The following is a 13941-nucleotide window of genomic DNA, read 5'->3' as shown; positions in this document are numbered from 1 at the left end:
ACCCCACCACCTCTCTTATCTTTCCTATCATTGTGAATCAAACTGTAGCCTGGTAACTGGTATAGATTAATATTATCTTTTTCGGTTAACCAGGTTTCACTGAAGGCAATGACGGAGAAGGCATGTACGAGTGAGTCTAAATAGTTTGAGATTAAGTCAAACTTATTAACAACACTACGACAGTTTAGTCCAAATATAGAAAAGTTTGATGATAAATTAGAATGTTCAAGTGAAGAAATTAAGTTATCTTCGTTAAAATATTCTGTGCTCACATTTACATTATCAAAAAGGTCACATTCAAACATTTAAATTAGACAGAAAAGGAAATGACAAATGAATAAAATTGAGCAAGCTGCTTACAGCAGAGAATAGTTAACACTATATAGCCTAAGTTAACAAGTATGTACAATAAATTACAATATATACAATGTAATATGAATTGTTTTATCATGACATACCAACAACAACTAAACGACAGGCAGTGAAACAATAATGATGATCATGGACGCCAATTAAGTATTTGGTTAACTTAAAAGATGTTGATCAATCTAACTCACCGATGTCCAGAATGTATTATTATGGCAAGTTATCGTTACTCACTGGTAAGTCAAACATCGCCGGTAAACAGCTACGTTGAAACGGTCTAGAACATGATGTCTCAATAACGGCGCACACTTATTAATCACATCAGCCACTTAATGTTGTTATAATTTGTCATTATACATCACTAGTAATATCATTATACAATAACACTAGAATAACACACACAATCCAATCCGATCTCAACACAATCTTTATAGAATGATCGAATCTTAAGCATATGCTTATGGTCCTACCATGCTAACATCTGTCAAATTACTTTCTATAATACAGTTATAATATCATACTGTGATTTAATTGCATGTCCGTCGTTATGTATTAATGTTGTTGTTATTGGGCCTACAAAGCGCCACCTGTTAAAGTAAACGTGAAGGTAGATAGCCCTGTGTGCCGGGTGGATCGAGCTGTTCAAGGACCCGGCATTGATCCCATGATCAACCTAGTAAAAAAATATATTAAAGTGAACGTACTAATTCGGGACATAACAGTTTTCCTATGAATAGAAGTTGGATTTTCAAAAGAAAGTGTCTCCCGAATATAGGGGCCGGGCGTCCTAAAAAAAGGAATTCTCCTTGTTGGCGCCGGTTGCAGTGGTGAGGAATTCTGTAGTAAAATTTATTTTAATTTTAATTTATTTTATGTCTTGAGGCAATGTGGCCAATGATTACCAATAGTAAATCAATCACTGTGGTATCAGATAGGTGGTAACCTCCTGTTAGGGCTATTTTGTGAACCAGTTCACCGGGGTAACAACCCTACTGTTGTGACAGGCATACTTTTAATCAATTACAGATAATGACGAAATGACGATAGTAATATAATATACGATGATGATAGTTTAAAACGTGAATGAAAAGAAAACACATACAATAGTTAACGTTAATCTATTATGTACATAATTAAATTGAATATAGAGTATTTGTTATATTAGTATTTGTATCGATATAGGCGTTTGCAATAACTTTGATGTTATACACGAGTGCATTTAAAACGTTTTCATGAATCTGTTGAAATTGATTTAATCATGAAGGTAATCGAAATAAGTAACGTGGGTAGATAAGTATACCTGAAGTTTCAAAATGAATTAATGGATATATAATTGAAACAGTGACTTAAAATGGCGTTTTGAATAATAAATATTATTCTTAAATATCAAGTGAATCAGAGTGCAAATTCTTTCCTGTAACTGACATTCGAAATAGATTTCACCCTACCACTAGACCACTAGGGCTTTATGATGTTCGAATCCTATTATTATAAAGTAACTTATACCCCTTTCACACCAAAGCAGTGATCTCCGGAGTTTTGCTATTGGTGTGAAAGGGGTATTATATTTAACCCTCATTAACCACTATTTATCAAGTCACACGTGTTCTATAATATTATTTTGTTTGATGGGGTGGGGGCGGGGGTTAAAGTTCGACCTTTTAATAATACTACACATGAAATATAAAATCGGAAATGAATTTTGCAGATATTTTTGTATTCTTTTAAACTTCCGTTAAACGGAAAGATTGCGGATATTGTACCTTGATTAACAAATGCCCTTCAGTTTGACGATATAAAAAAAACTAGCACAATATATTCTAAACATCAATTCATGGCAACATATTGTGACGTGCACGCACAGATTTGATGAAACACTGTGTTCATAATATATAATATCAGATGTCCTTACTGTACGATTTCGGGCATTTGACCGTTACATCCATGTTAATTTACATTTCTGAACAGTTAACTTCTGTTGTGTATTATTGATCTGATAGTAGGCCTAATCCAGCTAACGGCTATTTCTGCTTAATAAGAAATCACGAAATGCCCGTTGCCGTACGCTGTCCGCAGCTGCTCGGCTGTTTCTTACATTCTCGTCAGATATCTGACGTGGTTTCCGATAAGCGTAGTAACGTCGGCTACCTAAAAAGAATTCAATTCAATTCATAAGTTTCATAAGATACATCATTATGTAATAACATGAGAGTTGTTTTCAAAGAATTGATCATCTTATTAGGTTATTGAAAATGCATTTTACTCTTACACATTGAAATGTTCATTATCATTTTTAATATTTATGTTTAAATTATCTCAAAAATCTTCCGAGGGAGAAACATAATGTACAGTCATATGTCTACCAATACAAAGTTACTGTGCAGGAATACACATTATATACCTCCATGTTACAAGTAAGCCTGGCTCAAAGGCGTAACATGGTAAATCAATTTAGTTTTTTTAACCAAGTACATTGTGAAAGCATGGAGCTATCTAATTATGGCTCCATGGTGTAAGCATGGACCTATCTAATGTATAGGTCCATGGTCTAAGATACACAAGTGTACTATTGTACTTGGATTTGTTATGTTCTAAAGTGCTTAAAACGGACAAATGTATGAGACTGAACAAGGTGACTAATAAAAAGGGTAATAATAGGCCTACACCTTAAATTAGAAGTGTGAATTGTTAATAAGTATGTGTATAATCTGTGTCTATTATATTATCGCCTTACGCCACAAATCAATGTCGTAGAGTTTTTAATATTAAAATATGTAAATGTGTTGATTAGGCCTAATTAAATAATGTATTACATAATAAAAATGGTAGCCAGTAGGCCTAAAGTATAATATATAAAAAAAAGAATCTTGATTAAAGAGGTCTACTACTAAACATCTTATCGTTCAGTTATAGCTAATTCGTTGGTTTTTTGTATTTGATTTTTTATTTTATTTTTTTATTTTTTAGTGGTAGGATGTATAGTGTTAATCAATTGAAGATAGTGAGATATATGATTTTGATCATGCCGATATAGGCCTATGAATGATAGTTTAAAAGATAATAAATTAATAAAACGTTAGTATAGGCCTACGGGACCATATTATTAGTGATACGAGGGAGTAAATCCAAGAAGAAAGTTAAAGTTTACACCATGGGCCATGCCCAAATATCAGTAAGAAAATCACAATTGATAAAGAAAAGTGAAACGTTTATTTAAAATAACTCATTAGTTAATCATTCCCTTTACTCGGAACAGCCCGACTCAATGTCACAGTTTCTTTCTCATCATGATCCTAGTGTTACATTAATTCATTCATCCTTAGATATCTTGTTCATCACCATAACGTTCTCGCTTTCACCATAATTGTTATCGTTCAAATTGTAAATAATTCTCATCAGAATGAATATCTTAATTATCACCCACATCAATCACTTTCCTCATCAGACTACGGCTCAACTTAGTGAATGCGCATGCGCTGATACCTTTAGGCAAATAAATAGGAAATACTTTTCGTTTGAATGATGTAATCATCTACTATCGTCGTACACATAGTATTAATTACGATTCAAAATTTCCATTTTAATTACTTACAATAGTAACAAAATATAGTGTTTTTTAAAACAAATTCAAAGCAATCAGTTCGTCCGTTTAATTAAACATCCGCGGGCTATGATATTTTCCCAAATAAAATCCTTTTAAAACGAGTCCGCTTTCTTAACGGTATACATTTGCCTTTGTTATGAATTAAATTTTCATTTTTACTAATAAATAACATATTTATTTACATTAATTTATTCGTTTTCATTTTTTGAGGATTTACAAGTTATTTTATTGGACATTGTATGGGGTCTATCTAAGGACATTTGATTTAGATTTATATTTCTGGATTGAACAGATTCATCTGTAACATAAATCATTATTATTGAACATAAGCGGCAATGACCTTCACCTTTGAAAGGTTAAACACGAATAAGGGGCATCATATGAAGGCTTTATTTTTAGTAAAGTTGAGTGGTCGAACGGTTAAACTACGTAAACAATACCACAATCTGTGCGTTTAAGACTCCCCTCCTTGTAGGCCTACTTAGTGCAGCGCATGTTTGATGGGGGATGGTATCCAGCAGGCATACCTAATTACGATCCCCTTTCCCAACATTACGGTCCCCCGTTGACATACGTAAAGAGAAAGCATAGTTTTTTTTCAGGATTTTAAGTTTAGCTTTATTGTTTGATAATATGAAAGTCAAATCTGGATAAAGAATTAGTAAAATAAAGATATGGATCGCTACCTAGCTTTATTTCTATATACTGTAATGTTAACACAATATTGATTACATACATTCGAAAAGGCATACGGTACATAAACCACTTGTCACGTGCAATAAATAAATAATTGACATTAACATAGTTATTTTAGGCCTACAATCGAAATGAAACTTCAAAAGAAAAAATAATGTTTTGATATGTTTATTTGTGTATATATGAAAGGCAAAACCGCCTATAACCCTATTATATCTAAACTAGGCCTATGTGGAGCTAATTTCCTATGGTATCATATCAGACTTAATACATTTGATTAATAGTTCATATTACCATCTACAAATTTAACCTGATTATATTACGTTAACCATGTGTAGGCGTGTAATAATGGTATAAAAAGACATCATATATTGGGGGCATAATTTGTAGAAATTTTTTAATTAACTTATATAGTAACCAGATAATGATTACACATATATTATTACATGTTTTCAACCATTTTTATATTGGTAATAACCGTTCAACAATGCGAGCGTGTAGGCGTTTAAACTTATTAATATATAGTGAAAGCCATACTATTATATCCATGGATGTTAGTGAAAATAAGGTAATCTGTACTGCATAATAAACGAATAATAACTAAGACATTTTTTAATAATATTGTTTGCTTTATAATTCGTGTTATGGTTATAACGTCGATGGTAAGCTTTGTCAAACAATAAGCCATTGCTTTATATATACATTTTGTATAGTCTATTGAAATAAAACGATGTAGAAAATAACAAAACTGTTCATTTTCAAAGTGAATTCAGCGGGTTTATCTAATATATTATTTTATTTTAATATTTATTATTATTCTATTATGTTTGTATCAGTAAATTTGTTTAGGCCTACCTTACAACAATATCGCCTAAAATGATTCAATTTTTAAGCATGTGAAAACCAAATTTCATGTTCTTCTATGTTTAGGCCTATGCTTTTAAATATAAATAGCGAAGTTGCTTTGATAAAGATCATATGTGCTTCTTAGTCAACATCTATAGCCGGGAAAGGAGAATGAAGTTGCGGGGGGGGGGGGGGGTGACATTAATGACGAAATCTAGAATAGAACAATGAATGTCTTTACAGTCTATTTTCCTACCGTGATTGCCATAACGATGGTATTTCATTCGACGAGGAACAATCACCCTCTGGAAGTAGTTAATCGCCCAACATTCATCCGAAAAAACCGTCAGACATACGACGAAAATACAAGCATAGACCGAAAGTGTATTACGCATCATGAATAACCTAAAAATAAAAACAAATGTAGAAATATCATGACATATGAAATTCTGCAGACACTCAAGACACGTTGGTTGGACGTCACACTTTCTTTAATCTGAATGAATTAATTGATACATTATTGAAGTTAATTGGCTGTTAATGGTTGTCAATGGTACTGGATATCCGCTCTGCAAGATGGGTGCCGGAAATGTATTTATAGTTTAAAACTAACTCATTTTCAATATTCAGGTTGGCTTCCGATTATCGAATATGACCCTCAGCGGTTTATGATTAACCAGGGTAAATGCAATGTAGGTCTAAAGTCCTTTAAAACAGACATAGTTCATTTGAAAATGCAGTGGCCTACAGTTTAACATTGACAATACTCATCTACGAACTTTTAATCATATTTATACCTCTTAGGAAGGGATAGACGTTTGTCTGATAAAACAAGCATGTAGGAAACGATACGAGGGTGTTTTAAATCAAAGTAAAAATCAAAAAATAAATTATTTGTAGATTTAATTATAATTCAATGATAATTTTATAAGTTTGCTTTAAGATCCACAAGGTGTTCAGCAACATTTAAATACATTTTTACTTAGGCCTAATCACAACATTTTCATTATTAATTTTAATTATAAGAAACAATATAACAAAGTATGAATATAAATAATAAAACAAAAATAATATTTAAAAAAAGATATGTGGTAGAATAATTAGATTGAAAAATATGATTACAAATAAATATAGTAAATATTACCTTTATAATTAATCTGCTTGAAACAAGAACACCAACTGTATTCCACTAACAAAAACTTGGCATAAAATGTTATTAGTTTCCTCTACCAGAGCGCTTTAAATGTTGTTCAAGTAAAGTTTTTCTCGTTATTATATGCTAGTCAAAGATTTGAAAGGAAGGGCAAATCAGTATCTCAAGGCACTTCCTATTTGGCACTGTTCCGACCAACCGAGGAGACAAAAATAAAATAGCCAATTTATTTTCACTTGATTTCCAAATTTTGCAAACAGTTCATCGTTGCCCAGACGACTAAGATCAATTTGTACGAGTGTTTTATTCTATCATTGGAAAATACACACTTTCCTAACAAGCCAAACACTTTTGCAAATGTTAACAATTTCAATTTAAAACGATCGATTTTAAGAGACATTGTAGACATGCGCAGTTGGGAATCCGGCTAGATTATTTTAACATCTCAATTTATACAGAAATCAAATATCATCAAATGTGAAATATGTTAAAAATCACTTAAACAGCCCACACAGGAATTGATATTTATCATTACATACGCAGTTGTAAATCATAATAAATATTACAGAAATCAAATTAGGTGTATTTAGTTTAATTTTACTTGCCTTATTTGAACAATAAATAAATAAATAAATAAATAAATAAATAAAAATGCCAATATTGTTCCTGCATACCCTACATTTATTTCTGACCGTTTCAAACTAAATCTTTATTTCTGTATACTGCCTTAGGCCTATTGAGATTCAGGTTAAATGTATTTTCATATGTATGTACATGTAAACATACAGTTAGTAACGACTGTATCAAAAATATAAGTACATTAAAAGTATTTCTAGATTATAACCCATTAATAGCCTTAAATCTTGGTTCCGACGAGAGAGCCATAGACATAGTTAACAGACTGACGAGTTAACCAATGACAAGCGTCAATTCGAATAATCCATCTTTTGCGATTGGTAAATTAAGTGATATTAAGCCGAATATCTTTGGAAAATCACTAATGCTTGGTTCCTACTAGGACGTAACGCAAGCATGTTGACCAATAACAAGCGACTTCATCGCTTGTGATCGGCAGCTACCCTGCGTCACATCCTTGCGGTGCGCGCCATTAGTGAGAACCAAGCGTACTGTACGTCCCTTCGTTGCGTTCTTTGGGAACCAAGCTTTAGTTGACCAATCACCAGCAAAAGTTAGGATAATTTATCACGTTGGGATTGGTCAAATTACTTGCGAGGTACTTACATCTCTGCGTTGTGCATGTTCAAATGGGAACCAAGCTTAATCACGAACGAAAAGAATTACCCTCTTGATCTGGTGTAGTAATTCTATAGCATATGGTATATTACATGACATGATGTTAAAGTGAGAATTACTGGTCTACTGATTTATAAAACTGACCCATGTGACAAATGAGCGTAGTCTGCTTTAAAAAAATGGCGCTCTCACATATTATTAATCATCTGATTATTGTTAAAATTACATTACCAGTATGATTCAGTATATTAAAAGTAAACAACGCAACCCTCAAACGGAGGTCTTAAAATAAAAAAAAAAAGTTAAAATTAATTTTTTACAAACATTCTCAAGACTGGATTGCTCATGACTTAATAAAGGAATACTTATGACCTTATATATTTATTTAATCAATAGTTAATTTATTTTGTCTAATGCAACAACACTGTACTTTTATCGATAATTCTGCATGTACATTAGTTAATATAGGAAAATTAAAACATTGGCATTCTCGGTGTAAGCTATAGGCCTAATTAAAGATGTCTGCTTTAGGCCTCTATTTTATAATATTATATTGTTTCGTTTTCTTTCGTATGTTGTCCACTTTAGGCCTCCCTTTGGTTTATCAATTCGTTTATCAATTAATAGGCTTACTCTGTTTGATTCATTTTTTCGCAAAAGGTCGTGACATTTAAATGTTGCAATGTCCTTCAATTAAAACAAATTCAATTTGTTTTTTTGTGATTTTGTATTGTACATTGACGTATTGACTTGCTTATATGATATGTATCAATACTTTAAAGAAAATGTTTTAACCCACGCTTCTTTAGAATTGATCTCGTGTCAGACATGTGGTGAAAATAAATATATAACGAATGTTGAACAAAAGCTATTTTTTATGTCTGTGGTATGAGTTCAGATTCAACATGTTACTTTTACCAAGGCAATCAATCTACTTACTAAAACTGGTGACTACTTTATGCCTTGTTAGATCAGCAGTGCATACACACCATCAACTACGCGTCTCCATCTCACACGGTTCTGCGCAATTCTCTTCGACTCTGTCCAACCACATTTTTCACCACCTCCTTAGTTCTCTCCGTTTATTGTTTATTTTTACTCGTGTGTTCCATGCCAAGGCGTACTGCTTTCACATACCAATTCTTTTTACCAATCTCTATTTTTGGTCCCTGTCCAGTTCTTTCACATACCAATTCCTTCTACCAATCTCTGTTTTTGGTCACTGTCCAGTTCTTTCACATACCAATTCTTTCTACCAATCTCTGTTTTTGGTCCCTGTCCAGTTTTTTCACATACCAATTCCTTCTACCAATCTCTGTTTTTGGTCCCTGTTCAGTTCTTTCACATACCCATTCCTTCTACCAATCTCTGTTTTTGGTCTCTGTCCAGGTCTTTCACATACCAATTCCTTCTACCAATCTCTGTTTTTGGTCCCTGTCCAGTTCTTTCACATGCCAATTCCTTCTATCAATCTCTGTTTTCATATAAACATACAGCGCAAGGCTGAATTGAGCATGAATAACACAAATGCATATAAAATGACTCAACTCACAAGCACAAATATAAAAATACAACAATCATGAAAGATACAATGATAGGACACCATCCTGTGAGAATCATTGATAAAAACAAATTTTCGTTATTTAATTCTCACTCTCCTGAAGACGATCAACACATATTGATCGAAACGTCGAGAAACTCAGTTCTTCTCACAACTAATATACGTGGTGTACAGCTAACTTTATATCAATATTTGATTTCGCCCTGCAAACCTTTAAATATTATTATATCTTATTGCGGCACTGCTGCTTGTCTTCCACAATTTGACAACATTATTGAAAGCCCATTGTGCCTTTACAACTTCTTCTGGTGAACCACATAGAAATGAATATTACAGTCTTGTATCAGTTTCTCACAAATAAGTAAAAACACTTTTGTGAATGTATCTAAGGTTGAATCAAGTTAGTTAGTTAGTTAGTTAGTGAACCAACAGAATTTAGGTTCTTTCGCATTTGACATTATAATTCTTTTATGACTTAAGAAGCATCTCGAAATTGATTCTTTACTACGAAGTACATCTTTTGTATTCTACAAAAGATTCTAAGATGTTTCATTTGAGATTATATGTTATTTTTAGGAAAATCTCAGAAGTTAAGCTAAGTTTAAAGTTAATTTAATATCATATAGTATTATACTTGACGAACAGAACTCATATTTTAGGCCCAGTGTATAATTATTATAAAATTTAAATTAAATTTAGAATTTTCTTATTTTTTATTAGGCCTAAGATTAATAGTTTCTGTCCTCATTTAGATATTATTCGGATTTAATTAGGCCTACAATATGTATCTTTCTCATTATCGATTTTATTCATGAATTGATATAGGGTTTAATATGAATGAAACTATTCTCACATTAAACGAATTCAACATTAGTTGTTTTATGTGATTTTCATGGTTTATAGTCTAAGGTAAAACTTTAAATTTAACTAATCTTTTTCCTCTATTTTTAATTATTGTCGACATTGTTGAAGGATTTTTTTCGATCATAATCATAAATAGAAAATTGATTAAATACATTTTTATAAAAAAACTAGCAATTATACCCGCCCCAGAGCGGGTTTTAAAATTTGTTTAAAGCCTTCTCAGTACATAGCACCCGACGCCAGTACCTCCTTATACCCACCAACCCCCATCCCCTTTTCAATAACACCCCACACTCTTTTCTAAAAACAAATTCTTCCCAGGACACATTCAACTTCAGCTTTAAATTGAGAGGTGTATACATCTAACGTGGTAAACCTGTGTAAATAAATAGGTGTCATACTGGCTGATAATTAAAATATCTAATTTTGATACTTCTTTCCCTCAGCCTTCTTTCTCCTCTCACCATCCCAGCCCCTAATTTGGATGCTAGATGGCGGATGATGTTTAAATATAGTAGTAGAACACTGTAACAGTAAAGAACGTGTATATTATGTTCACACAGGAATGGATGTCTGTAATGAAACAATCTAAGAGCCCGATAAATAGCTGGATATGGTTAAAGTACTTTGCTAAATGTGTAAATGAATAGGTGTCATATTGGTTAATAAATATGTATATCTATATCTATATTTCCCCAAACGCCTTGCTGAAGATAATTCAAATACTGCAAAATTTTGTAGTATAATTTTACATTTCGATAGCCTACAACCCCGAGCCCAAGCAAAAATGACATCACAAACCACCCACCACATTTTGGTCCCTAACTTGGATCCTAGATGGCGGATGATGTTAAAATGTAGTTTACATTCCCGGTACAAATACGGTCATTTTGGTACCCCATATGTAAGGTTACGTGCAGTAACAACAATTTGTATAACGAATAAACAAACAAACAGACAGACGTACAAACTCTCTCACTTATAATATAGATACCGACGTGATAATAATGTTTATTTATAATATTTCAAAAGTAAACTGATATAAATAATCGGTCCTAATCCGAAGCTCAGTCTACTCTATCAAAGTTTATGATGATGTGATGTGCTCATTTATGGACATGATGATGTCATATCACTACCATATCTGGACATATCACTAACATATTTGGGCACATCATTAGTTTGATATTGTAGACTGAGCTTAAAAGAAACACGATAAGTAGTTCCAAGATGCGGAACGATATATTTATCTGCGTGGGTGTGAAAATACCACGATTAAATTAAATGTTGATTTGTCTGTTATTTACAGGCGCAATTAAACGTGAACGTTTCAAATAGCTAAGTGGATGAAGATTGCGCCTTGTGGTAATATCATGATACACACAGAAAGATTAATATTACCATAAATTATATTACATTTGACTAGTTTCTTCAATCATTGCGATACTCAGCGATTTAAGAATATCAAGTACTCTAATATTTACATTTTTTAGAATGTCTAAATTATATTGGTTTGCAGAATTCATATGTTAGATATTGTTGCAATATAATAGTATGCAGCTAAATTCGAAATAATTCGATTGAAATGTTCGTTTTTTTAATATACCGGGTAGGCCTACCTGTACATTTTTTACCAGACAGATCTTTTACCAGATATAAATGTTGACATGAAGATGGTTTCTACAATGTCAGAACGTTAGATTTGTGATAATATTAGCCATTTACGCCTAACATTTACAGTATAGAGATATCCCATGTTTTCACCACCCTCACAACCTAACGGTGGTTGTACGGTATTAGCAACAAGATGATGTTGATAATTTGAAATAACTCTGCGAAGTAGGTTGGAGTTGGAGTCCAAAGTGTTATAAGATCTGGAAAATCTAGAATTTTTATGAGCTATAAATTGTTAATATTGCTTGTCGAAACACCTCTTTCGTTGAAGCTGTCTCTTGGATATTCAGTGACCTGCTAGTGTTAAAAGATAGGAGACATTTTTTAAAAGCCTGTGAGCAGTCCTAACGTAAAAAGTAAACTAAAATTGCATTTTCTCGATAACTACTTGTCATTTCATTTTTTTTGTACAAGAGTTATAATTTGTGATTTGTAATTTTAAAACATAATTTGATTTAATGTAGGGCTACACGTTTTTTTCATACGAGCAATTTTAAAACCCCCCATTTTTTGTTCAAATTTCCCGGTTGTTTGTGGCGTTTTGACAGGATCGTCCATTAACTTAAAGGGAACAGACCCCCTTTGACTTTCTTCTTACAAAATTTACGTCCACATGTTTTATTGTTAGTCAATGAAACTATTGTCAGTTGCTACAACTAATGTTGTTCTGTTACTATTTGCAGCATTTTTTAGTACCAGCATATATCATTTTTTATTTTATTCTGTAAAACTTACATCTCAGTAAAGTGGTACGGCCCTGCATGGTTAATTAAGCACCACTGTCTTAGGATGATCAATCAGCTGATAATAACACAACGCACTAATACATTAACAATAATAATTTAATTGAACATAAACTTTTGTAACAGTGACACACTTCGATATGAAGGTGCGTTCTACATCAACATAAAACCACATAACAATGCTAACTATACAATTTACAACAATAATAATAAAGATGTAATAATAATGAAAACTAGTACCCTGATATTTACAAAACCCACCCGTTCCCCACCCCAAATCTAGTCTCTACAAATCGTCATTTTTCTTTAATCAACATAACCTTAATACAAATACTATACAGTAATAATCAAAGTTTTACACACCAACACATTTTTTAAAGAGATATAAATAGGTAAAAGTAAGAAGTGAATTATTATGAAGAAAACAATTAACAGACAATTTTGTTGTAAATAATATTAAATAGGCAAAAAACCCAAACACCTGGTGGCGATGTTTCGTCATTAGAAATTGCAACTTCATCCTCCTTCTTGTACTACTATACACTATATGATCTACGGTTAATATAAATGTGATAATAATTTACACAAGACCACGATAACATCAAACCATATACTGTATTATCATTTAATGAATAAGCTAATTTTGTATTTCTTACATTCTTATTTATTTCGTCAAGCACACTTGCTCGAAAATTGTGTTGCTTGTCACTTATATATGAACATAGTAAAAATATGATAAAATGGGTAAAATGCAAACAGTACGACACCAAAAGAAAAATGCAAATGCAAAAAATACTAATTTTAAGAAAGATTAAACATGGCAAGTAGTCATATAACAATTATATAAAAACATTTTCAGAAAGTTTGCATTAAAAAGCCTCATAGCAGATGGGAGAAAATAATTACGTAATCTATTTGTTTTCTATAATAATAATAAACCAAATTTTGGTAAAATCTTCTGTGGCCAATTTATTAACATTGATACCAATTATTAATTGCTACTCTATTTTCTCTAATTAATTTATGTTCGTTATACTAAACCACAGTAACATTGTAAAACAGATTGATTAACAGGTTGATAAAATAAATCTAAAATAATTTCTCTATTGACATTAAATTTGTCTGATAAAATGTAACCTTTGATTGTACGCCAAAATAAATTCTGTTTTACATTAAGAAA

At 31.9% G+C, this 13941-nt stretch overlaps 1 long non-coding RNA gene across 1 annotated transcript; it reads right to left on the bottom strand.

The window, feature by feature from the left end:
• Nucleotides 1–705: 705 nt before the first annotated feature.
• On the bottom strand, nucleotides 706–7925 carry LOC140051004 (uncharacterized). Its single transcript, XR_011845476.1, has 4 exons — nucleotides 7908–7925; nucleotides 6657–6850; nucleotides 5769–5917; nucleotides 706–2514 (listed from the first exon to the last, which is right to left on the bottom strand). It is a non-coding gene; the product is annotated as an uncharacterized lncRNA (long non-coding RNA).
• Nucleotides 7926–13941: the final 6016 nt, after the last annotated feature.

This window comes from Antedon mediterranea, chromosome 6 (assembly GCF_964355755.1).
Source record: "Antedon mediterranea chromosome 6, ecAntMedi1.1, whole genome shotgun sequence".
Classification (NCBI taxonomy): Eukaryota; Metazoa; Echinodermata; class Crinoidea; order Comatulida; family Antedonidae; genus Antedon; species Antedon mediterranea.
This window is presented reverse-complemented; position numbering and strand designations above follow the sequence as displayed.